Here is a 23,641-nt window from a genome sequence, read left to right as displayed (position 1 = left end):
GCATTAAAAAAAAAACCACTTTATCTGAAAATGTCCTTATTCTACCTTCAAGCTTGGTATAGATTTCTAGGTTGAAAATAATTTTCCCTCAAAATTTAGGAAGGGATTACTTCTAGTTTCCTGTGTGGTTGTAGTTTAAAGTCATTCTCACATATGGTCTTTTTAAAGTAACTTTTGTTCTTTTCTCTGGATTTGTACATTGTTTGAATCTTCTGAAATGTCCTGAAAATATGTTTTGTTGTAAACCCAACTTCCTCCCTTTGTGTTAGGAACTTGATGGGCTCTTAGATCTGGAAACTCATATCTTAAGTATGGAATATTTTCTTGAATTATTTTGTTGATGATTTCCTCTCCATTTTTAAAAATGTATGTGTTCTTTTCTTTTGGAACTTGTTTCATTCAGATGTTAGGCTTACTGAACAGCTGCTCTAAAAGTCTTGTTTCTCTCCTATTTTTCGTCTTTTGGCTTTTTGCTTTACTTTTTAGGAAGCTGCCTCAATTTCATCTTCTAATCCCTCTATTGGATTTTTTATTTCTCCCATCAGAGTTTGAATTTCTAAGAGTTCTTTTTATGTTCTCTCAGTGTTCATTTAAAAATATCATCTTGTTATTATTGCAATAATTTTTCTTCTATTTCTCTGAGGATGTCAATGATGAAAAAAATACAATATATACTTTCTTCTTTCTGCATGCATTCCTCCCGATCTGCTTTTTTGGTTTGTTTTGGTCTCTGTCTGTTTCTGAAATGTCTGGTGATCCTTGTCTGCTCCCACTTTGGAGAGGGGTGTTAAAAAGCATATCAGGAGTACTGAGCAGATGAGTGATGCTTATTAACAGTGAGCTTCACCAACGGCCAGTGGTGCCCAACTTGGTTGAGATTAGAATCATCTAGTCCTTTTGAACTTCTCAATGACCTTACCACAGAACAATTAAACCAGAATTGTGGGGTTGACCCCAGGCATCAGTTTTTTTTTTTTTAAAGCTCCCCAGTGGATTCCTGTCTGCACCTAGGGCTGAAACCTCTGCTAAGGGTTTCAAACCATCTGCCCCGCTGTTTCCTTGGGGAAATCAGATGTCTCCGGGAAGCCAGATGTCTGTATCAGTTGGTCTTTTTCTTAAACTGAGTCCCCAGGGAGGAATCTTCCAGTCTTCTGCCTGGAAGGCAAAATCCTGGCTGCCTGCCATTTGGGAACCCAGTAAAAGCTGGGCTGGATGGAAGTAGCCTTTCAAGTGTAAATGATCACTTATTCCTTTCTTTTCATTTCTTTTCTTTTTTCAAGACAGGGTTTCACACCTGTTGCCCAGGCTGGAGTGCAATGGCATGATCTCAGCTGACTGCAACCTCTGCCTCCTGGGCTCAAGCCATTCTCCCACCTCAGCCTCCTGAGTAGCTGGGACTACAGGAGCACACCACTGCACCCGGCTAATTTTTATCTTTTTAGTAGAGATGGGAGTTTCACGATGTTGGCCACGCTGGTCTCGAACTCCTGAGCAATCCTCCCGCCTTGACCTCCCAAAGTGCTGGGATTACAGGCTTGAGCCACTGTGCCCGGCCTATTCGTTTATTTTCAGTTTGATACCATTGTTCACAGTTGTGCCGGGTGATCCCCAGCCTAGTGACTCTGTCTTCTGCTCAAGTAAGGGAGGGGCAGTCTCCAGCTATGGAGTAAGGGATATCTGAAGATATGATCTGTTTCTTAACAATACATTTTCAAAGATTATTTTAGCCTCTGTGCCCCGGACCCCCTATTTCCTCCCATGACCCCCTCCCTGAGATACTGGATCCTCTGGAGGACTCTGCAGTCTGTGGCCTGCAAGAAACGGGCTGCACAGCAGGAGGTGAGTGGTGGGCGAGTGAGTGAAGCTTCATGTATATTTACAGCCACTCCCCATCACTCACATTAGCACCTGAACTCCACTTCCTGTCAGATCGGTGGAGGCATTAGATTCTCATAGGAGCATGAATCCTCTTGTGAACTGTGCATTGGAGGGCTCTAGGTTGTGTGCTCCTTATGAGAATCTAATGCCTGACGATGTGTCACTGTCTCCCATCACCTCAAGATGGGACTGTCTAGTTGCAGGAAAATCAGCTCAGGGCTCCCACTGATTCTACCTTATGGTGAGTTGTATAATTATTTAATTATATATTACAATGTGGTAATAATAGAAATAAAGTGCACAATAAATGTAATGCACTGGAATCATCCCGAAACCATTCCCCCAACATCCGTGGAAAAATTGTCTTCCAGGAAACTGGTCCCTGGTGCCAAAAATGTTGGGGACCACTGCTCTATAGGCTCTAGGGGAGAATACTTCCTTGCCTCTTCCTGGCTTCTGGTGGATGCTGGCATCCTTGGTGTTCCTGGGCTTGTACGCATCACTCCAACCTCTGCCTCCATCTTTACATGGCCTTCTCTTCTCTGAGGGTCTCTGTATTTCCATCTGCTCTTCTGTAAGAACACCAGTCATTGGATTAGGGCCCACTTTCACTCAGGATGTCCTGTTAAAGAAAAATTTATTCAAGATCCTTATTAAAGAATGGTATGGAAGGCTTTATACAGGACCATTGCCATAGGCATAGGGACCCCTAAAGTGGGGTTTTGCAGTAGAGGAGAGAGATTAGGTTCAACTCCAAATACAGCAAAGAAAAGTGGGAATTTAACAGAGTAGTGACAGTAACAGAGTAAGTAAGTCAAGTAACAGAGTAGTGGGGTTGGTGGATGGAAAATTGTTTAGAGGAAACATCAGGGGAATTCTTACTAAACAGACTGATAGGGCTTGGCTGTGTCCCCACTGAAATCTCATCTTGAACTGTACTCCCATAATTCCCACGTGTTGTGGGAGGGACCTGGTGGGAGATAATTTGAATCATGGATGGGGCAGTCTCCCCCATGGTGTTATCTTAGTGAATAAATCTCACCAGATCTGATGGTTTTATCAGGGATTTCTGCTTTTGCATCTTCTTCATGTTCTCTTGCCGCCACCTTGTAAGAAGTGCATTTCACCTCCCGCATGATTATGAGGTCTCCCCAGCCATGTGCAACAGTAAGTCCAATTAAACTTCTTTTTCTTCCCAGTCTTGGGTATGTCTTTATCAGCAGTGTGAAAATGGACTAATATAGTAAATTAGTACTAGTAGAGTGGGGCATTGCTGAAAAGATATCCAAAAATGTGGAAGCGACTTTGGAACTGGGTAACAGGCAGAGGTTGGAACAGTTTGGAGGGCTCAGAAGAAGACACGAAAATGTGGGAAAGTTTGGAACTTCTTAGAGACTTGTTGAATGGCTTTAACCAAAAGCCTGATAGCGACATGCACAGTAAGATCCAGGCTGAGGCGGTCTCAGATGCAGATGAGGAACTTGTTAGGAAATGGAGCAAAGGTGACTCTTGTTACGTTTCAGCAAAGAGACCAGCAGCATTTTGCCCCTGCCCTAGAGATTTGTGGAACTTTGAAATTGAGGGAGATGATTTAGGGTATCTGGTGGAAGAAATTTCTAAGCAGCAAAGCATTCAAGAGGTGACTTGGGTGCTGTTAAAGGCATTCGTTTTATAAGGGAAACAAAGCATAAAAGTTTTGAAAATTTGCAGCCTGACAATGTGATAGAAAAGAAAAACCCATCTTCTGAGGTGAAATTCAAGCCAGCTGCAGAAATTTGCATAAGTAACAAGGAGTCAAATGTTAATCCCCAAGACAATGGGGAAAATGTCTCCAGGGCATGTTGGATGTCTTCCCAGGGGCCTAGGAGAAAATGATTTCATGGGCTGCACCGTGCTTTGTGCAGCCTAGGGACTTGGTGCCCTGAATCCCAGCCACTCCAGCTGTGGCTGAAAGGGGCCAACATAGAGCTCAGGTCATGGCTTCAGAGGGTGCAAGCCCTAACCCTTGGCAGATTCCACATGGTGTTGAGCCTGTAAGTGAACAGAAGTCAAGAACTGGGGTTTGGGAACCTCTGCCTAGATTTCAGAAGATGTATGCAAATGCCTGGATGCCCAGGGAGAAGTTTGCTGCAGGCGTGGGACACTCATGGAGTGCGGAAGGGAAATGTGGGATTGGAGCCCCCACACAGAGTCTCTACTTGGGCATTGCCTCATGGAGCTGTGAGAAGAGGGCCATTGTCCTCCAGACCCCAGAATGTTAGATCCACTGACAGCTTGCACTGTGCGCCTGGAAAAGCTGCAGACACTCGACTGACCAGCCCATGAAAGCGGCCAGGAGGGAGGCTATACCCTGCAAAGCCACAGAAGTGGAGCTGCTCAAGGCCATTGGAAACCACCTCTTGCATCAGCTGACCTGTTGTGAGACCTGGAGTCAAAGGAGATCATTTTGGAGTTCAAAATTTGACTTCCCTGCTGGATTTCAGACTTGCATGGGCCCTGTAACCCCTTTGTTTTGGCCAATTTCTCCCATTTGGAACGGCTGTATTTACCCAATACTTGTACCCCCACTGTATCTAGGAAGTAACTAGCTTGCTTTTGATTTTGCAGGATCATAGGTGGAAGGGACTTGCCCTGTCTCAGATGAGACTTTGGACTGTGGACTTTGGGGTTAATGCTGAAATGAGTTAAGACTTTGGGGGACTGTTGGGAAGGCATGATTGGTTTTGAAACGTGAGAACATGAGATTTGGAGGCGCCAGGGGCAGAATGATACGGTTTGGCTCTGTGTCCCCACCCAAATCTCATCTTGAATTGTACTCCCATAATTCCCACGTGTTGTGGGAGGGACCTGGTGGGAGATAATTTGAACCCTGGGGGTGGATTCCCTCACAGTGTTCTCATGGTATTGAGTAAGTCTCATGAGATCTGATGATTTTATCAGGGGTTTCCACTTTTGCATCTTCCTCATTTTGTCTTGCCACCACCATGTTAGCAGTGCCTTTTACCTCCCACCATGAGTCTGAGGCCTCCCCAGTAATGTGGAACTGTAAGTCCAATTAAACTTCTTTTTCTTCCCAGTCTCAGGTATGTCTTTATCGGCAGCGTGAAAACAGACTAATACACGGACCCAACAGGATTCTTGCTGAGGGCAGGCCAAAGTGATCACACAGCACCTCGGGGGGTGGTGGGAATGAGGAATTTGGTCAGACATTGAGGGTGCGCAGATATTGAGGGTGGGGGTTCTGGCTAAACTGACTTAGCAGGATTCTTCATAAAATTTGGATAATGCAGGACAGATATGGAAGCCCAAAAGTCAAAGCCTAGTTGGAAAGACAATTAAGAGGAGCCTGACTAAAGTTTGGTTAAGGAGAAACTCTTTGTCAGACCTCATTTTAGTTTAATTATATCTGCAAAGACCCTATTTCCAAAAAAGGCCACATTCTGAGATTGCTGATAGACAGATTTTTGTGGGGGTGACACTATTCAACCCAGTGCAATATCTTTATACACATTTTTCTGAAAAAAAAAAAAAAAAACTGAGATAGTGTCTTTTAAAAAAATCCTCTGTATTTCCTGATTTTCTCATTCCCTTCCCACCCAATTTAGGTAAAAAATGGACTCTGCTCATTGTCTCAGGGGAAGGAGGGAGCAGGGCAGAGAACATGGGGGCTGGGGAGGCTGCCAGATTTTGCACCTAAAGGGCCATGAACCAGAGAAGGAGGGTATTTGGGGGTAGCTGCAGAATGCCTTCTCCTGAGTCTCACTGCCAAGGCTTGGGGTATCTTTATGTGCCTTGTCATTTCTTTTGAGATGAATGAGGCAGGGAGAGAATGTTCCAGAATAATGTCATCAACTGGTGGGTGGAAGGGAGGAATGGCCTGTAAACACATGGCCTGTTACTGACTGATATTAATTAAAATTTGAGTCATTCTTTACACTTCACAATTATTTTCACATCCACAATCACATTCAAATGTCGTGAAAATTCTGTTACTGAAGTAGATGAGTAAAATATAATGAAAGTTGTCTCAATTTTACAGAGGAACAGAGAGGTTGAGAGACTTGACTAAGGACACAGAGCAGTACTAGGGTGTGAATTCTTTTTTTGTTTTCCTTTACTCTATATCAGTTCTACCCAATAAAAATACAATACAAGCCACATATATAATTAAAATTTTCTAGTAGCTACATTTAAGAAGTAAAAACAAATAAATAAAATTAATGTAATATATAACATTTTATTTAACCCAATATATTAAAAACATTTTACCACATCATCAATATAAAAATATTAATTATGTCTTTTACATTATTTTTTCTCTTACTAATCCTTCAAAATCTGGTATATAGTTTAGTCTTACAGCACAACTGAATTTGGGATAGGTACATTGCAGGTGATTAATAGCCACATGGGCTAATTGCTATTGAATTGGACAACACAGATCTAAACCATGTGCTATTCTAATTGCATTATCCTGCTTACCCCTGAAGAACAAAGAGAAACAAAAGCTACTGAAATATCAAGTAGTATGAGAACAGAAAAGGCTCGTGTCTTCACTGGTTGCCCCAGGCTGAAGTGACTGTGACCATCTCATATGAAACACTTCTTGCCTTGTGTAATAATTGTTGTGCTTTTGTGTGTTCTAGCAATGGATGCCCCAGTTTTCTTCTAGACACTTCTGATTTGAAATTTTCCATCCTGAACTCACCAGGAATTTTTGGAAGATCCAGGTATTCCATTATTTTGGCACCTGGCCTTCCTCTCCCTACCTGCCTCTTGCCCTTTGTGTATCAAGTATCCTGATATCTCTCTCTTTCTCTTTATATATATTTAAAAGCACGAGAGAGAGAGAGAGAGAGAGAGAGAGAGACAGACAGACAGACAGACAGACAGGGTCTCACTCTGTACCCAGGCTGGAGTGCAGTGGTGCAATCACGGCTCACTGCAGCCTTGACCTGCTGAGCTAAAGTGATCCTCGCATCTCAGCCTCTCAAGTAGCTGAGACCACAGGTGCACCCAGCTAATTTTTAAATTAAAAAAATTTAAAAGCCTCCTGAGTAGTGGGAACACCATGCCTGGCTAATTTTTAAATTTTTTGTAGAGATGGGTAATATGGTTAGGCTTTGTGTCCCCACCCAAATCTCAGCTTGAATTGTAATTCCCATAATCCTTATGTGACAAGGGAGAGACCAGGTGGAGGCAATTGAATCTTGGGGGCAGTTTCCCACATGCTGTTCTCATGATAGTGAGTTGTCAGGAGAGCTGATGGTTTTATAGGGGACTCTTCTCCACCTTCTCTCTGCACTTCTGCTTCCTGCTGTCTGGTGAAGATGGTGCCTGGCTTCTCCTTCACCTTCTGCCATAATCGTAAGTTTCCTGAGGCCTCCCCAGCCATGCTGAACTGAGTCAAGTAAACCTCGTTCCTTTTTAAATTACCCAGTCTTGGGCAGTTCTTTATAACAGTATGAAAACAAACTAATACAACAGGGTTTTACCACGTTGCCCAGGCTGGTCTTGAACTCCTGAGCTCAAGCAATCTGTCCGCCTTGGCCTCCCAGGGTGTTGAGATTACAGGCGTGAAGCACTGTGCCCTGTGCATCCTAATATTTTTGTTGCTAAAAATTAAGGGCTATATGAGGACACCTGACCATTTCCCATCCAAAATCAGGAGTCTCCATCTATTTACTGCAGTGGCTGTCAAACGTTAGCTGCATCGGAATCACCAGGAGGGCTCTCCCCCAGAGTTTCTGAGCAGGTCCAGGATGGAGCCCCAGAAGGTGCAGGTCTAACAAGCCCCCACCCCTCCCCCTCGGGAGGCTGGTGCTGCTGCACTTTGAGAACCAGGACAGAGGTGGCTTGGGGTCAGCCTGAGAGTGGAGGGGACTCTGTTCTCTCTAAACCCTGCCCCCCAGCTCCGACTGCCTTAATTGACCCAGAGTCCCTCAGTGTGACCCCTCAGGCCCAGGCATCTTCTGCTTGAAGAAGTGCTTTTCCTGCTGTTAGTTCCATAGAGAGGCGCCGGCTGAGCCAAAGTAACTGCACCTGGGGGGCCCGATCTGAGTCCTTCCCAGGGACTCTCGGACCAGGCCTGTTTGGATGGGGGAAGCTTGGGAAACCTGAATGTAAAGTTCTCTAGAGGCCATCCCGGAACAGTTTTGTATACGAACACAAGCTCCGGCTTTCTGAGTGCGAAGTCCCAGCCAGGTGCTTCACATGTCTTAGGTGATTTACAACAACGCGGTGAGGTTGACTATTATCATCCCTATTTTAACAAGAGGAATTTGAAGCACAGGTTCAGTTACTTGCCCCTGACACACCACTGGTAAGTGACAGCCCTAGGGTTTGCACCCAGGGCAGTCTAGCTATGATGTTTGCAGTCTTAACCTCTGTGCTGTACTTAAATGAACAAAAAGCCACCACCAATAAAAACCAGCTTCAAAATCGCTGAGAAAATAGTGCATCTTTATTGCTGCTCTCTGCTGCCGCCCTGCGGTTATACATTGAGAAACAGTTTCCGCCTGAGCCTTCTCCTTGTGTAGTCCGAGTTAACAGAGCAGGAAGAAATAGCCTACAACCGGGAGGAGCCGATGGTGAGTCGGCAGAGCACGGGTGGGGGCCACAGGCATCTGGCAGGGACAGCTCCAGGGTGGCTGTTTGAGCTTGTGGCCACTGCTAATGCGGCTGACGCGGGTGACCTGCAGCGCCGGGTTTCAGTAGGATGGGTCCTGCATCGATGAGGACTGCCAGTTCTCATGCCATTCCTGCGCCTTGCATTTGTTCTCCAGTTCTCTCCAACTTTAACATCTGGGTTGCGGCCGGGTGCAGTGGCTCACGTCTGTAATCCCAACACTTTGGGAGGCCGAAGTGGGTGGACCACTTGAGGTCAGAAGTTCGAGACCAGCCTGGCCAACATGGTGAAACACCGCCTCTACTAAAAAGTACGAAAACCCTTAGCTGGGCGTGGTGGTGCGTGCCTGTAATCCCAGCTACTCAGGAGGCTGAGGCAGGAGAATCGCTTAAACCGAGGAGGTGGAGGTTGCAGTGAGCTGAGATCATGCCACTGCCCTCCAGCCTGGGTGACAGAGCGAGACTCTGTCTCAAAAAAAAAAAAAAAAAAAAAAAAAAAAAGGAGAAGAAAAAGATCTGGGTTTCCAGCTACCAGCCCTGCAACCAACAGCACAGGGCTGCATTTGGTTTCCCCTTTGTTGTGGTCTGAATGTGTGTGTCTCCTCCAAATTCATACTGAATCCCTCACAGTAGAGTGACAGTATTTGGAAATTAGGCCTTTGGGAGGTAACTGGAGTTAGATGACGTCATGAGGGCGGGGCTCTCATGATGGGATCAGTGCCCTTATAGGAAGGGACTCCAGAGAGCTTGTTGTCTCCAGAGCTCTCACTGTCTCCACCAGAGGACACAGTGAGAAGGTGGCCTTCTACAAGCTACGACAAGAGCCCTCACCAGACCTGACCGTGCTGGCACATTGATCTTGGACTTCCAGCTTCCAGAACCGTGAGAGAGAATTTTCCATTGTGTAAGCCACTCAGTCTATGGTATTTTGCAATGGCAGCCTGAGCAGATGAATCTGTCCTCCCTGTAGCATGGATGTTCATAACCAGGTTGGGCTCCGTGACATCCTTAGTGGGAGATCTACATAGAGAGATGGAGGAGCAGGCAGCGCTGCCTTTCTGTTTAGGAATAAAGGTGTGCATTTGGCTGGAGCTTCTCTTGTGCAGTGTCTCGGGGACCCGAGGAAGATTCATAAGAAGAGGATGTCCTGCTTTGACCCGGTGGCCGGTGTTCCTTGACCATGGACCGCTTCCTCCCCCGGCCACTGAGCCAGGGCTCCATCTAGGCCTGGCCTCTACCTCTGCTCCTCAAGTGTTGCTGGGGCTACACCTGGGGTTTCCAATCTGTTGCTCTTTAAGCACAGCAGAGCCAGAGTCAGAGAAACCTTAGTTTGAACCCCAGCTCTGTTTCTCACCAGCTTCTTGACCTTTGGAAAGTTATTCTATCCAATAGTGGGTGGGACAGTGGGAGGAAGGGCCTCAGTATGTACTCCTGGGATCACTGGTCTCTGACTCTGCTGTGGGAGTCTGGGACAGGCTTCCTTGCCCAGCTCGGTCACCAACCCGTCTCGTGACATGGAAGGCATTGCAGCTACCTCACTTCTCTGAGCTTCAGAGAAGCAAAGGAGTAGGCTAGGTGATCTCTAATTACCTTCTAAAAATAGATAACACAACTCCTGTGAACTCCTGACTTTTTCTTCTTGTGTTCTCCATGTAAGGTCGAGGAGTGCAACCTTGGCTCGCTGCAACCTCTGCCTCCAGGTTCAAGCAATTCTCCTGCCTCAGCCTCCTGAGTAGCTGGTCTTGAACCCCTGAGCTCAAGCAATCTGCCCGCCTCGGCCTCCCAAAGTGTTGAGATTACAGGCATGAAGCACTGTGCCCTGTGCATCCTAATATTTTATTGCTAAAAATTAAGGGCTATATGAGGACACCTGACCATTTCCCATCCAAACCATATCATTTCACTCCTGGTCCCACAAATCTCAGGTCCTTGTCACATTTTAATATATATTCATACCTTCACAGTAGTCCCCCAAAGTCTCAACTCATTCCAGTATTAACTCAAAAGTCCCAAGTCTCAAAGCCCAAAGTCTCATCTGGAGATAAGCTCCTTCTGCCCATGAACCTGTGAGATCAAAAAGAAGTTACTTACTCCCAAGACACAATGGGGGTACAGGCATTGAGTATACATTCCTGTTCCAAAAGAGAGAAATTGACCAAAATAAAGGGGTAATAGGCCCCATACAGGTCTGAAACCCAGCAGAGAAGGCATTATGTATTAAAGCTCCAACATAATTCTTGACTCCATGTGCTGCATTCTGGTGTGAGGGATGGGATCCCAAAGCCTTGGGCAGCCCTCATGTCTGCTCTCATGGGTTGGAGTTGAGTGCTTGCAGCTTTTCCAGGCAGAGGGCATAAGCTGCATGAAGCTACCATTTTGGGGTCTGGAGGGCAGTAGCCCACTTCCCACAGCTCTACTAGGCAGTGCTCTGGTGGCAACTCTCTGTGTGGGCTCCAAACCCACATTTCCCCTTGGCACCACTCTAGTAGAGTTTCTCTGTGGGGGCTCTGCCCCTGTGGCACACTTCTTCCTGGATACTCAGGCTTTTCCATATGTCCTCTGAAATCTAGGTGGAAGCTGACAAGCCTTCTTCACACTTGCATTCTGAGCATCTGCAGACTTAACACCATGTGGAAGCCACCAAGGCTTAAGGCTTGTGCCCTCAGGAGTGGTGGCCCAAGCTGTACCTGGGCCCCTTTGTGCCAAGGAAGGAGCTGGAGTGGCAAGGATGAGGGAAGCCGTGTTCTGAGAATGTGCAGGGCAGTGGGGCCCTGGGCCTGGCCTATGAAACCATTATTTCCTCCTAGGCCTCTGGGTCTCTGATGGGAGGGGCTCTCAGATGACTTCTGAAATGGTATTGAGGCCTTTATTAGGCTGTTCTTGCATTGCTATAAATAAATGCTTGAGACTGGGTAATTTATTTTTTAAAAAGAGGTTTAATTGGCTCATGGTTCTGCAGGCTGTACCAGAAGTGTGGTGCCAGCATTTGCTTCTGGTGAAGGCCTCAGGAAGTTTCCAATCATAACGGAAGGTGAAGGGAAGCCAGTATGTCATATGGCAAGAGCAGGAGCAAGACAGACAGATATTAATAGAAGGGAGAGGTCCCAGATTCTTTTAAACAACCAGATTTTTGTATGATCTAACTAAGCAAGAACTCACTTATCACCAAGGGCGTGGAACTAAACCATTTGTGAGAGATCCACCCTGCCACCTGCCCCCCGCCACCCGCCCCCCACCCCCGCCCAATCCAATTACCTCCCACCAGGCCCCACGTCTAACATTAGGAATCACATTTCAACATGAGATTTGGAGGGGACAAATATCCAAACCATAGCAGCATCCAAAGGGGGTCAGGGCTCAGCAGGGCCCAGGATCCAGGCAGAGGACCTGCCTAGCTCTGAAACTCCGCTACTTGAAAGATTTTGTGCTTATTGTCATCTGAGATGAGAAGACTGGCTGGAAGAAGAAGCTGCCTGGTTAGCAAAGCCAAGGGATGCTGAGATCATTGCTGCTTAGTCTTTCATGGGCTCTGCATCAGCCTCCCCAGCTCCCTCTGTCAGACCAGGTGTGGCAGCTTTCCTCAGTGTGGCCTGGCTCCCCACCCCTGGCATTAGAATCATCTGGAATGATTGTTAAATTGATCTCTGACCTCACTGTATCTTCTGAATCAGGCTCTCTGAAAGAAGGCCTTGCAACCTGCATTTATTATTTTATTTTATTTTGATGGATTCTTGCTCTGTCGCCCAGGCTGGAGTGTAGTGGCACGACTTTGGCTCACTGCAACCTCCGCTTCCCAGGTTCAAACGATTCCCCTGCCTCAGCCTCTCAAGTAGCTGGGATTACAGGCATGTGCCACCACACCAGGCTAATTTTTGTATTTTTTTAGTAGAGATGGGGTTTCACCATGTTGGCCAGGCTGGTCTTGAACTCAAGTGATCTGCTGCCTTGGTCTCCCAAATTGCTGGGATTATAGGTGTGAGCCACCATGCCCAGCTGGAGCCTGCATTTAAAAATAGGACCTTCTAGTGATGATTCTGCCCTCTAACACTGGAGAACTGCCTTTATAAGGTAAAGAAGTTCGGCTTCCTTCCTCCCTTTTCATGCAGGCTTGTCTTCCTGTTGCTCTTGGTCTTGCTGTCATGGGGCCTCCTTCCCTCCTCCACTCCCAAGCCCGCCATCTTCTTGGGTGATTTCAAATTCATGGAGAGAAATGTATTGAGGTCTGAAGGTAGCAGAAAACTGAAAGTTAAGTGTTCAGGAGGGGAAAAGAGCCTTTGAAAGGGACAAAATAGAATCCAATAAAAAGAGACCCCACAGACCGTGGTGTCTTGGTATCCAGGGAGAAGAGAGTTCCTATGATGGAGTGATCAAGCTGTGTTTGTTAGTGGCTAATGAGTACATTCACTGGAGGGTGGCCAGCAGTGGTTGAGGTGTATGGAAATGCCAGGGGAGGAAGTGACAACCCAGCATGTAAATGACTCTTGAAATATGTCGCTGTGAGGAGACAATGGGTGGGAGGAGGTGACAACTAACGGAGGGGGGGAGGGCGGGGGGAGGCACTTGGAGAAGAGGGTTTATGGCAGAGACCCGAGCGTGTTGTCAGGTTAGGGGAAAGATCCTGTTGAACTGGATAAGGTGAAGATGAATTGGTATCAGTTGCATTGCTGGACATGTAACTCCATTCCTTGCGTCAGCCAGGGAGAGAAGGTCTCATTTCCATTATTTGCGAGAGAAGGCTGTTTAAGGACAAATAGAAATTAAAAATAAGGCTAATTCTCCCAGTTGAACATAAGGGAAGAGAGTTTCCTGGCCTCCTTTTTCTTAAATTTAGAAAACTTGTAAGTACTTTCGCTTATCTTTGAAATGTATAAATAAGGGGCGGTGGCTCACTTCTGTAATCACGGCACTTTGGGAGACTGAGGAAGGGGAATCGCTTGAACTCAGGACTTCAAAACCAGCCTGGTCAACACAGTGAAAGACTGTCTCTACAAATAATACAAAAATTAACCAGGTGTGGTGTTGTGTACCTGCAGTTCTGGCTATTTGGGAGGCTGAGGTGGGAGGATCGCTTTTGCTTGAGAGTTAGTGACTGCAGCGAGCTGTGATTGCACCACTGCAGTCCAGCCTGGGTGACAAAGTGAGATCCTGTCTCAGAAAAAAACAAAAAACAAAAAACAAAAAAACCCCCAAAAAACTGTATATAAATCCGTTTGAAAACTAGATAGGTTGTTTATCAGCTTGACGACTTGGGAATGTCTTTCTCAAGGACCTGAGAACCTACCTGTCTTTCAAATGGAAACAACCTTATCTTCTATTTTCTGTGGGAAGATAGGACCCTAACTAGGCGAGGTGGGGAGGGGGTGTATCTTGCTTCACATTGCAAAATTACCTCCTGCCATAAAGATATTAGAGGTTTGTTTTTTCTCTGGATAAAGCCAATTCGCTAACAGGTGGTCACACCAATTTCCAGGTGAATCTGGGATGCACCGTGTCTGACAGATGGTGCTGTCAGATCCTCATACTTGGGAACTAGTTATTGCTTATCTTGAAAACAAGTATGTAATTGGTGATATCTGCTTGTATATATAAAGGATACAATTTTATCCTTGTCTTTGCAGTCTCTTAGTGGATTGCTTGTAGTTTAATGCTTATTCAATTAAAAAAAGTGTTTTCTTTTTCTACTACCTATGGATACAGGTTTTCTGGGTTGGAAGAAGATTTCGTTTTTAATTATATTTTCCCAACAGCTGATACTTAAAGATGGATTCGAATTTCCTCTGAAGTTACACAGCAGAGGCTATTGGAAATTATTGAACAGTTCCGCACAGTGTTTTCCTTCTTGACTTGCTATGAGGGTTAAGTCCTTGGTGTCAGGCCAGCGTTTCCTGCACTGGCACAAGCCAGGTTGGTTCCCTTGACCCCTAGGCCTGGATTGTGTTCAGAGACGCCTCGTTCGTCTCCTAGTGGTCAGGTCGTGACTTGCAGGCTCTGCTATGAGATTAACCTTCTGACTTCATTCACTTCCTGCTTGTCAACACATACGAAATAGGCTATTTTTGAAAATGGAGTTTCTTTTCTTTCCCTCTCTAAATTAAAATCACCGTATGGTTCACCATGATCTTGAAGAGCACCACTATTTCCTGGTGCCCTCAGCAGGAGTCTCTGACCTCTCTCTGAAGTGTGAATCCGATTCTCATGCCGACTCCTCACTAGAGAGCTGCTTTGGATATGGCTGGTCTTTGTAGAAGCGGAGTCTGCTAAGTGCACAAGTTTGGAGGGTTTAGCCTTTTTCTGTTTATGGCCACCAATAGGTGGTAACTGACACCAGGACGCTCCCAGGACCAGATATAGTGACGTTGTAGATATAGGTAGCAGAGTGTGAGAGTGAATGATGGGGTGAGAGGATTCCCTTTTCTCAGACGAGCGGAGCCCTAGAGGAATCAGGATGATCTCCAGCTGGGACTCAGCATTTCGGAAGGGAGAGGACAAGGACTCCCTCCCCACTCTGCTCTTGGGAGGGTCTCCAGGATGCAGAATAAAACTTAAGTTATTGTGCCAACTTAATTTCCATAATGTTGGTAATTTAGGTACCCTCAGTTCTTTAGTATCATAATAATGCCATAATAAGTATCTATACCTAAATATTTGTTTAACTTTTGGATTATTTTCTTAAGACATATTTGTATGTGCAAAATTACTGATTCAAAGAACACGAACTTCAAAAAATGATTTTAATACCTACTACTACAAGCTTAGAAATATTTTACTAGCTTATGTTCCCACCAATATTTAGATGAGTTCTGGTTTTACTATATTATTGGCAGCACTGCAAAGTATTTGTATTTTTAAATAACTTTAATCTGGGTGTGGAGGGTCATACCTGTAATCCCAGTACTTTGAAAGACTGAGGCAGGTAGATCACTTGAGCCTGGAAGTTTGAGATCAGCCTGGGCAACATGGTAAAACCCTGACTCTACAAAAAATAAAAAAAAAATTAGCTGGTCATGGTGGTGTGCACCTGTAGTCCCAGCTACTTGGGAGGCTGAGATGGGAGGATCAATTAAGCCTATGTCGTTGAGGCTGCAGTGAACTGTGTTTAATCCACTGCATTCCAGACTGGGTGACAGAGCAACACACTGTCTAAAATAAAATAAAATAAAATAAAATAATAACTTTCCTAAATCCAAGTGAAAATGCAATCTCAATATTATTTACTTTTATTGCTAGTGATCTTCAACACTTTTAAATGTTCATTTGTTTTGTATTTCTTTGATGAGTTATCTACTTTTGTCCTTTACTCATTTGTTAAGTTCTGTAGTTTAAAAAATTGTATATGGCAATGGTATTGATTCTATCATTTTGTGGCAAATAGTTTCTTCAGTTTACTCTAAATTTTTCTTCATTGACCTTTTCAGGCACCCACAGTTATTTGATATAGTTAAGTCAACTGATATACTGTTTTTTAATTGCTTTTCCCTTAACTGATAAAATTGCACAACTTTCATTTTCAGTCAAAAGCATGAAGAAGTGGAGTGGGAATTCCAGCCCTCATCTTCCACAGAACCTTTGATTTAATGATGACATATGGACAAAAATACCTTTATGAAAAGTCCAGAATCCAGTTAAGAAGTTGTGGTAACCCAGATGAGCACAAAACAAAGAACAGCTGCATTGAAACAGGTAAGAAGAGAAATTTCACTTTACCTGAGTCAGCCCTCCTCCAAGCCAGCAAAGCTCTGTGCTGAGAGATCACCTTGGCTCATGACTTCTTTAGTGGGTAAAAGAGAGTGAAACCTTTATTCAACATCCCAGCCTTTTGTGATCCTGCACAAAGGACTTGTTTCTGTCTTTACTGAAATGCTGCAAGCATAGTTTGAATGTTTAGAGGCAGCCAAGGACAAAGAAAAGGGATAGATGGCTTACTGTAGGCAGCAGGGCTCTGCAAGATTGGAGGAAGGTGCATAACCCTGAGATCCCTCTCCAAGGAGAGAGGAAGAATAGTAGAATGTGCATTAAATGTCTCAACCTTTCAGTGCACTGCCCTAGGGAAAAGGGGCAGATGGCTTAGTGCAGTCAACATGGCTCTGCAAGTTTGAGAGAAGGTGTATAACCTTCAGCTTTCTTTCCCAGGAGAGATGGAGAGATGTAGGATGTGAACATTCATGGAAAATATTTGAGAGGCTCTCAAAATCTCTAGCCAGGCTGATTAGTGAAAGTCTTTCCTTTTGAAGCCACTCCATAAAGACTAGGAGAGGTGTCTATTTCTTCAAATGTGTCAACACCAATACAAAGTGATAAGGAACATGACGCATGAGGGAACTATGACATAACCAAGGGAACAAAATAAATATCCAGTTACAAACCCTAAAGAAATAGAAATCTGTAAATATCTGACAGAGAACTCAAAACAGTAGTCTTAAGGAAGCTAGAGAGTTACAAGACAACATATCCAGACAACTGAATGAAATCAGGAAAATCATAAATGAGCACAATGAGAATATCAACAAAGAGATAAAAACCAAAAAAAGAAAACAAACATTAATTCTGAAGCTGAAGAATATAATAATTAAACTAAAAATCCAATAGAAGGTTTTAACAGACTTGATGAAGCAGAAGGAAGAAACAGCAAACACAAAGAAAGGTAATTTAAAATTATAGAGACAAATAAAGAGAAGAAAGAGTTAAGACAGCCCAAGGGGGTTGGGTGAGGTGGCTCATGCCTGTAATCCCAGCACTTTGGGAGACTGAGGTGGACAGATTGCTTGAGCTCAGGAATTTGAGACCAGCCTGGGCAACAGAATGAGACCCTGTCTCTACAAAAAACACAAAAATTAGCTGGGCATGGTGGTTTGTGCAGTTTATCACCATTAAACTTGCCTTACCAGAAATGCTAAAGAGAGTCCTTTGAGTTGATACAAAAGGATGTTAAATAACAACATGAAAGCATATGAAAGTATAACACTCACTGGAGAAGGTAAATATACAAATACAGAAAACTGTAATATTGTAAATTGGTGTTGTATAAATCATTTTTAATTTTCATATATAGTTAAAAAATAAGCAAAAGTATTAAGAATACCTATAACTATACAAATCACTGATGGGTATACAATATAAAATATATAAACCACTAGGCATGTTGGCTCATGTTTCTAATCCCAGCTACTTAGGAGGCTGAGGCAACAGGATTGCTGGAGATCAAGATTGTTCAAAAACCATCTGGTCAACATAGCAAGACCCTGTATTGCAAGTCCATAGCAAGTCCATTTTGCACTGCTGTAAAGGAAAACCTGAGACTGGGTAATTTATAAAGAAAATTGTTTTATTTGTCTCACGGTTCATGCATGGGACAAGCATCTGCTTGTCTTCTGGTGAGGTGTCAGGGAGCTTTTTCTCAAGTTGGAAGGTGGAAAGGGAGCAGGTGTGTCATATGCCAAGAGAGGGAGCAAGAAATATGCCAAGCTCCTTTAAACAACCAGCTCTTGAATGAACTAATAGAAGAACTCACTCATCACCAAGGGGATGGTACTAAGCCATTCGTGAGGGATCCGTCCCCCTAATCCAACATTTTTCACCAGGCCCCACCTTCAACATTGAGGATCACATTTCAACATAAGATTCAGAGGGGACACACATCCAAACCATATCTTTCCACCCCTCGTTCCCCAAATCACACATCCTTCTATGGCAAAATACAATAATCTCTTCCCAGTAGTCCTCAAAGGGGTCAACTTGTTTCAGCATCAACTCAAAAGTCCAGAATCTCATCTGAAACTCAAGGCATGTGCCTTCCACCTATAAGCCTCTAAGATCGAAACCAAGTTATTTTCTCCTAAGATACAATGGTGGTACAGGCATTGGGTAAACATTTCCATTCTAAAGGGAGAAATCAATCAAAAGAAAGGGGCAATAGGTCCCACACAAATTTGAAATCCAGCAGGGCAGGCTTTAAACCCTAAAGCTCCAAAATAATCCTTTACTCCATGGTATGCATCATAGTGTGAGGGGTGAGCTCCCTAGGGTTTGGCCAGCTCTGCTCCTGTGGCTTTTCCAGACTGATGTCAGAAGCTGCCAGCAGCTCTACCATCCTAGAGTCTGGAGGGCAGTGGCTCTGTTCCTACAGCTGCTCTAAGCAGTGCTCCAGTATGGACTCTCTGTGGGGGTTCCAACCCCATATCTCCCCTTGGCACTGCCCTAGCTGAGTCATTCTGCAGGGGCTTTGGCCCTGTGCCAGGCTTCTGTCTGAGCACCTGGGCTTTCTCATACATCCTCTGAAATCTAGGTGGAAGCTGCCAAGCCTCCTTTACTCTTGTATTGTCTGATCCTGCAGACTTAACATGCCATGGAAGCTAACAAGGCTTACAGCATCTTGCATTCTCCAAAGTGGCAGTCTGAGCTGTATCAGGGGCCCTTTGAGCCAAGGCTGGAGCTGGAGGAGTGGGGATGGGGCAGACAAGCTTACCAAGATGGCACAGCAGAGTGGTGCCCTGGACCTGGCCCCTGAAACCATTCAGTCCTTTTAGGCCTCTGGACTTGTGATTGAAGGGCAGTGTAGAAGATTCTGAAAATGTCTTATGGTCTTTTTCCCCATCATCTTGGCTAGTAGCACTTGGCTCCTTTTAGTCATGCAAATCTCTCTAGCAAGTGGTTGTTCTGCAACCCTCTTGGATTTCTGTCTTGAAAATCCTCTTTCCTTCTCTAACGCAGCCTGGTTGCAAATTTTCCAAACTTTTATGCCCTGTTTCCCTTTTAAATGTAAGTTCCAACCTTAAGTCATTCATTTGCTCCCATACTTGATCATAGGCTGTTAGAAGCAGCTGGGCTACATCTTGAATACTCCCTGCTTAGAAATCCCTAGGACATGTACATAATGTAGCCAAGTTCTTTGCTAGGGCATAACAAGGTGACCTTTGCTTCGGTTCTCATTAAGTTTCTAATTTCCATCTGAGACCTCATCAGCCTAGCCTTCACTGTCCATCAGCATTTTGGTCACAACCAACTTAACAAGTCTTTAAGAAGTTCCAAATTTTCCCTTGTCTTTCTTTCTTCTTCTGAGCCCTCCAAACTTGTGTAACCTCTGCCCATTACCCAGTTTCAAGGCTGCTTCCACATTTTCAAGTATTTTTATAGCAATGTCCCATCCCTCAACACCAATTTCCTTCCTGTATTAGTCCATTTTACATTGTTATAAAGAAATAACTGTAATTTATAAATAAAAAGGGTTTACTTGGCGCATGATTCTGCAGGCTGTATAAACATGGCACCAGCTTCTGCTTGGCTTCTAGTGAGGCCTCAGGAAGCTTTTACTCATGGCAGGAGGTAAAGGGGGAGCAGGTGTGTCACGTGGAGAGAGAGGAAGTGAGAGAGAGAGAGAGAGGAAGAGGTGCCAGGCCTTTTTAAACAACTAGCACTCATGTAAACAAATAGTGAGGACTCACTCATCATCAACCTGGTGACACTAAGCCATTCACAAGGGATCCACCTTCATTATCCAATACCTCCCACTAAGTTCCACCTCCAAATTAGGGATCACAATTCAACATTTGGAGGGGATGCATTCCAAACCATATCAGACCCCACTTCTAAAAAATTCTTTTAAAATTAACTGGTGTGGTAGTGTGTACCCATAATTCCTGCTACTATGGATCCTGAGGCAGGAGGATCACTGGAGCCCAAGAGTTCAAGGCTGCGGTGAGCTGTGATTGTGCTGCTGCACTCCAGCCTGAGTGACAAAGATGTTATATCTTAAAAAGGCATAAACTCTGACATGAAGAATGTAAAGTGTAGTGATGAGAGAAATAAGTGTCGAGTTTTATTATCCAATTAAAGTTACATTGTTACCAGCCTATAATCCACAGTTGTAGTTATAAAATGTTTTATGTAATCCTTGTAGTAATAACCACAAAGAAAATACCTATAGAATACTATGCAGCCATAAAAAATGATGAGTTCATGTCCTTTGTAGGGACATGGATGAAGCTGGAAACCATCATTCTCAGCAAACTATCGCAAGGACAAAAAACCAAACACCGCATGTTCTCACTCATAGGTGGGAATTGAACAATGAGAACACGTGGACACAGGAAGGGGAACATCACACACTGGGGCCTGTTGTCGGGTGGGGGAAGGGAGGAGGGGAGGGATAGCATTAGGAGATATTTTGTTAAATGATGAGTTACTGGGTGCAGCACACCAACATGGCACATGTATACGTATGTAACAAACCTGCACATTGTGCACATGTACCCCAAAACTTAAAGTATAATAAAAAAAAGAAGAAAATACCTATAGAAAATACACACAGAAGAGAAAAGAACCAAAGTATACCACTTCAGCTGAGCAGCTGCCCTGTGTGAAAGAATACAGGGCTTCTGCCTCCTTCTCACAAAGCCCAGTCCACCATTTCAAGGAGGTGGAAACCTAAAGCTCGGTATCAAAGCAATCTCAAACGAGAGTGATGTTTTATTTGGTTTAAGTGCCTTTGTTTATGGGGCTTGGAATCAAAAGACCTCAGTGGGGCCTGTGCCTCTTGCGGGACTAACTCACCAACCTTGGCGAGTCCTCTTCTAGGAGTAACTCACCAACTAAACTTGGGAAGGTCATTTCACTTCCCAGTTACTTTTCTTTAGTTTCTAAAGCTCTTAAGTGCGGACAAATGACACATAAAACACATTGCATATTATTTAATATTGTAACACACACACACACACACACACACACTCACAAACTTTCTATGTCCCTAGCATACTCTTTAAGTGAATACACATTTGATAAATGCATTTGGTTAAGTTAATTTAAAATATTATAGTTGGTTATTGTGAGTGACTTAGGTAAATCACATGTGCTTGAAGATTTTTCAGTCTCATGCCATAAAACATTTCTGCTCAGGATGTTATAGCATTTAGGGTACTTTAACTGCGAAGGTTTGTTGCTGTTGGTTCCTTATTTTTTTTTCCAGCTATAAAACCAAACATGTAGGTAGTATAGCAGGCACCCCTTTAGATCTTCTAGAATCCATCATTTACCCAAAGCAAAATGTAGTATCACATAATTAAATTGACTTTCAATTTTATCAATACTGAATAATCTCATATATTAAAGCACCATAAATGAGAATGTTAGAATATAGTCTCAGGAGAGGAGTCAGGTTTTCATGGCACCCAAGAAGTGGGAAATAATTACCCCACCCCTTCTGACCTCCCAGAAACAGGTCCTGATTAGGATCCAGTCCCCTCTTGGAAGTGAGGCTGGGCTGGCTTGCTCTTGGTGTCCCCATTCCACTTTAGGGTGGCTCTGTGTTTTTTTTTTGAAACAGAATCTTGGTCTCTCTCCCAGGCTGGAGTACAGTGGCACTACCACAGCTTACTGCAGCCTTGATCTTCTGGGCTCAAGTGATCCTCCCACCTCAGCCTCTTGAGTAGCTGGGACCACAGGGATGTACCAGCATGCCTGGCTAATTAAAAAAAAAATTGTAGAGACAGAGTCTTGCCACATTTGATCAGGCTGATCTTGAACTCCTGGGCCCCAGCAATCCTCTCACCTTGACCTCCCAAATTACTGGGATTACAGGTGTGAGCCACAACACTCAGTCAGTGGCTCTGTATCTTGACATAAGTATTCCGAGGATGGACATTTGCTGAAATCAATCATCCTGCTATTGTCCTTTAGCACAGGAGTCCCGATCAGTTCTGTGGCCTCTGTTACCACATACAGGTTCTCCCTTCTCTTATGCACTGCTCCAGAAATAATGGTTCTCGGTCCATCAATCCAACAGTTTCCTGGGATATAAGGCAGGAGGAAAAGAGTAAGAGTTGGGGAAGAACACCTTCTTATTTGTTCTGAATTACACATCCCCTCAGGTGCTGGACATTGTGCAGTGCCTCTGGAAGTTGACAGGTGAACCCTCAATAGGTAGGAAAATCAATTAACTTTGTAGCTGGCCAAGAAATATTACATATCCTGCATCCCATTTACTAAAAGAATCTCATGCCTTATTTTTTTCATATTTAAAGCTTTGACTTCAGGGTTACTTATTTCTTTTAGTGCTAGCTAATAAAATTTATCATATAAGTTGAGCCTCTTTCAATATGAAGAAAAACCTGAAAGAAATCTTGTGGACGACCAGTGAGCACCAGGTGAATTTGTTGGAAGTGGCAAAGAGAAGGAGAATTTTCCTTCCAATAGGTAAACATACGCCTGTCTTATGCCACTGTAGTTAAGATCAAGCTGACCAAACTGATTTGTATTCATCAACTAGAAGACTGCTTTATATATGTGTGTAAATTCCCTGCTTGGTACTGCAAAACCCATGCTTTTCAAGCATTTATGCAAAGTTGCTGTGACTGAAATAGGACAAGGCTATAACTTTCACGAAGATGGGCATGAAATGGTTAAATATAAAAACCCAGAAGCCTCACTGTTGTGCCAACTAGACCATAATCCTCGAGAAACATCAGCACAGGACTGAAGAGATGTAGACATGATCGTCAGTGGCTGGGATGGGCAGGAGTGCTAAGGCCCTGGGGAGCACCTCTGAACTCCTTCCATGTGGAGCTCTGTATACCAGGAATTAACTGCACAGATTATGTAATCCAATCTTGCAACAACCTTTATTTTAAAGATAAAGAGAAAGGAGATTTGTAAAAACGACAACTTACCCAAACCCATGTTTTCTCAATTGTTCCCCTTAGCCTTGTGGAGTAAGTGAAGTTCCCCTAGGAGGGGAAACTGTAGGACAGGAAGGCCACAACTGTAAGTTTTCTGGGAAATCCTCTAACTGACACTCAAATGGCAACATTCATTCACTGAAAGTGTTTCAAACCATTTTTATTTCACTTTCGTGCTCTGTCTTGTTCCTTCCTGTTAGTAGCTGGAATAAGTCCTAAGTCCTAAGCCACGTCCTAGCAGGATGATCTTTAGGGAACAGAAATGAGATAACTAGGCTGTGAGTCCTTGCCAGGATCAAGGCAGACCAGTGAGCACCTAGTGAATTTACTGGAAGTGGCAAAGAGAAGGAGAAAGGCCCAGACTTCCTGGCTCCTGCTTGTCTCCTCATCCTCTTTCTGTTCCCTAAGAACCAACCATGTTGCTCTTCTTCCTGCCTCTTACCAGGCCAGGCTTGTGCCCATCTGAGGGC

The 23,641-nt window shown here is 44.2% G+C and overlaps 1 protein-coding gene across 5 annotated transcripts in view; it reads left to right on the top strand.

The window, feature by feature from the left end:
* Positions 1-13,028: 13,028 nt before the first annotated feature.
* Positions 13,029-23,641, top strand: part of GSDMC (gasdermin C) — a 117,568-nt gene continuing 106,955 nt past the window's right edge. For 2 of the 5 annotated variants that reach the window (XR_008536841.2, XM_063817368.1), the window contains exons 1-2: positions 13,042-13,343; positions 16,017-16,185. The gene's annotated coding sequence lies outside the window, so the exon portion shown is untranslated. Of the gene's footprint in view, positions 13,344-16,016; positions 16,186-23,641 lie in introns of all 5 variants that reach the window. The other 3 variants (XR_008536842.2, XM_054657018.2, XM_054657019.2) reach the window with 3 other exon arrangements.

Source organism: Pan troglodytes, chromosome 7, assembly GCF_028858775.2.
Source record: "Pan troglodytes isolate AG18354 chromosome 7, NHGRI_mPanTro3-v2.0_pri, whole genome shotgun sequence".
Classification (NCBI taxonomy): Eukaryota; Metazoa; Chordata; class Mammalia; order Primates; family Hominidae; genus Pan; species Pan troglodytes.
The sequence above is the reverse complement of the archived record's forward strand: the minus strand, read 5'-3'. Positions and strand labels throughout refer to the sequence as shown.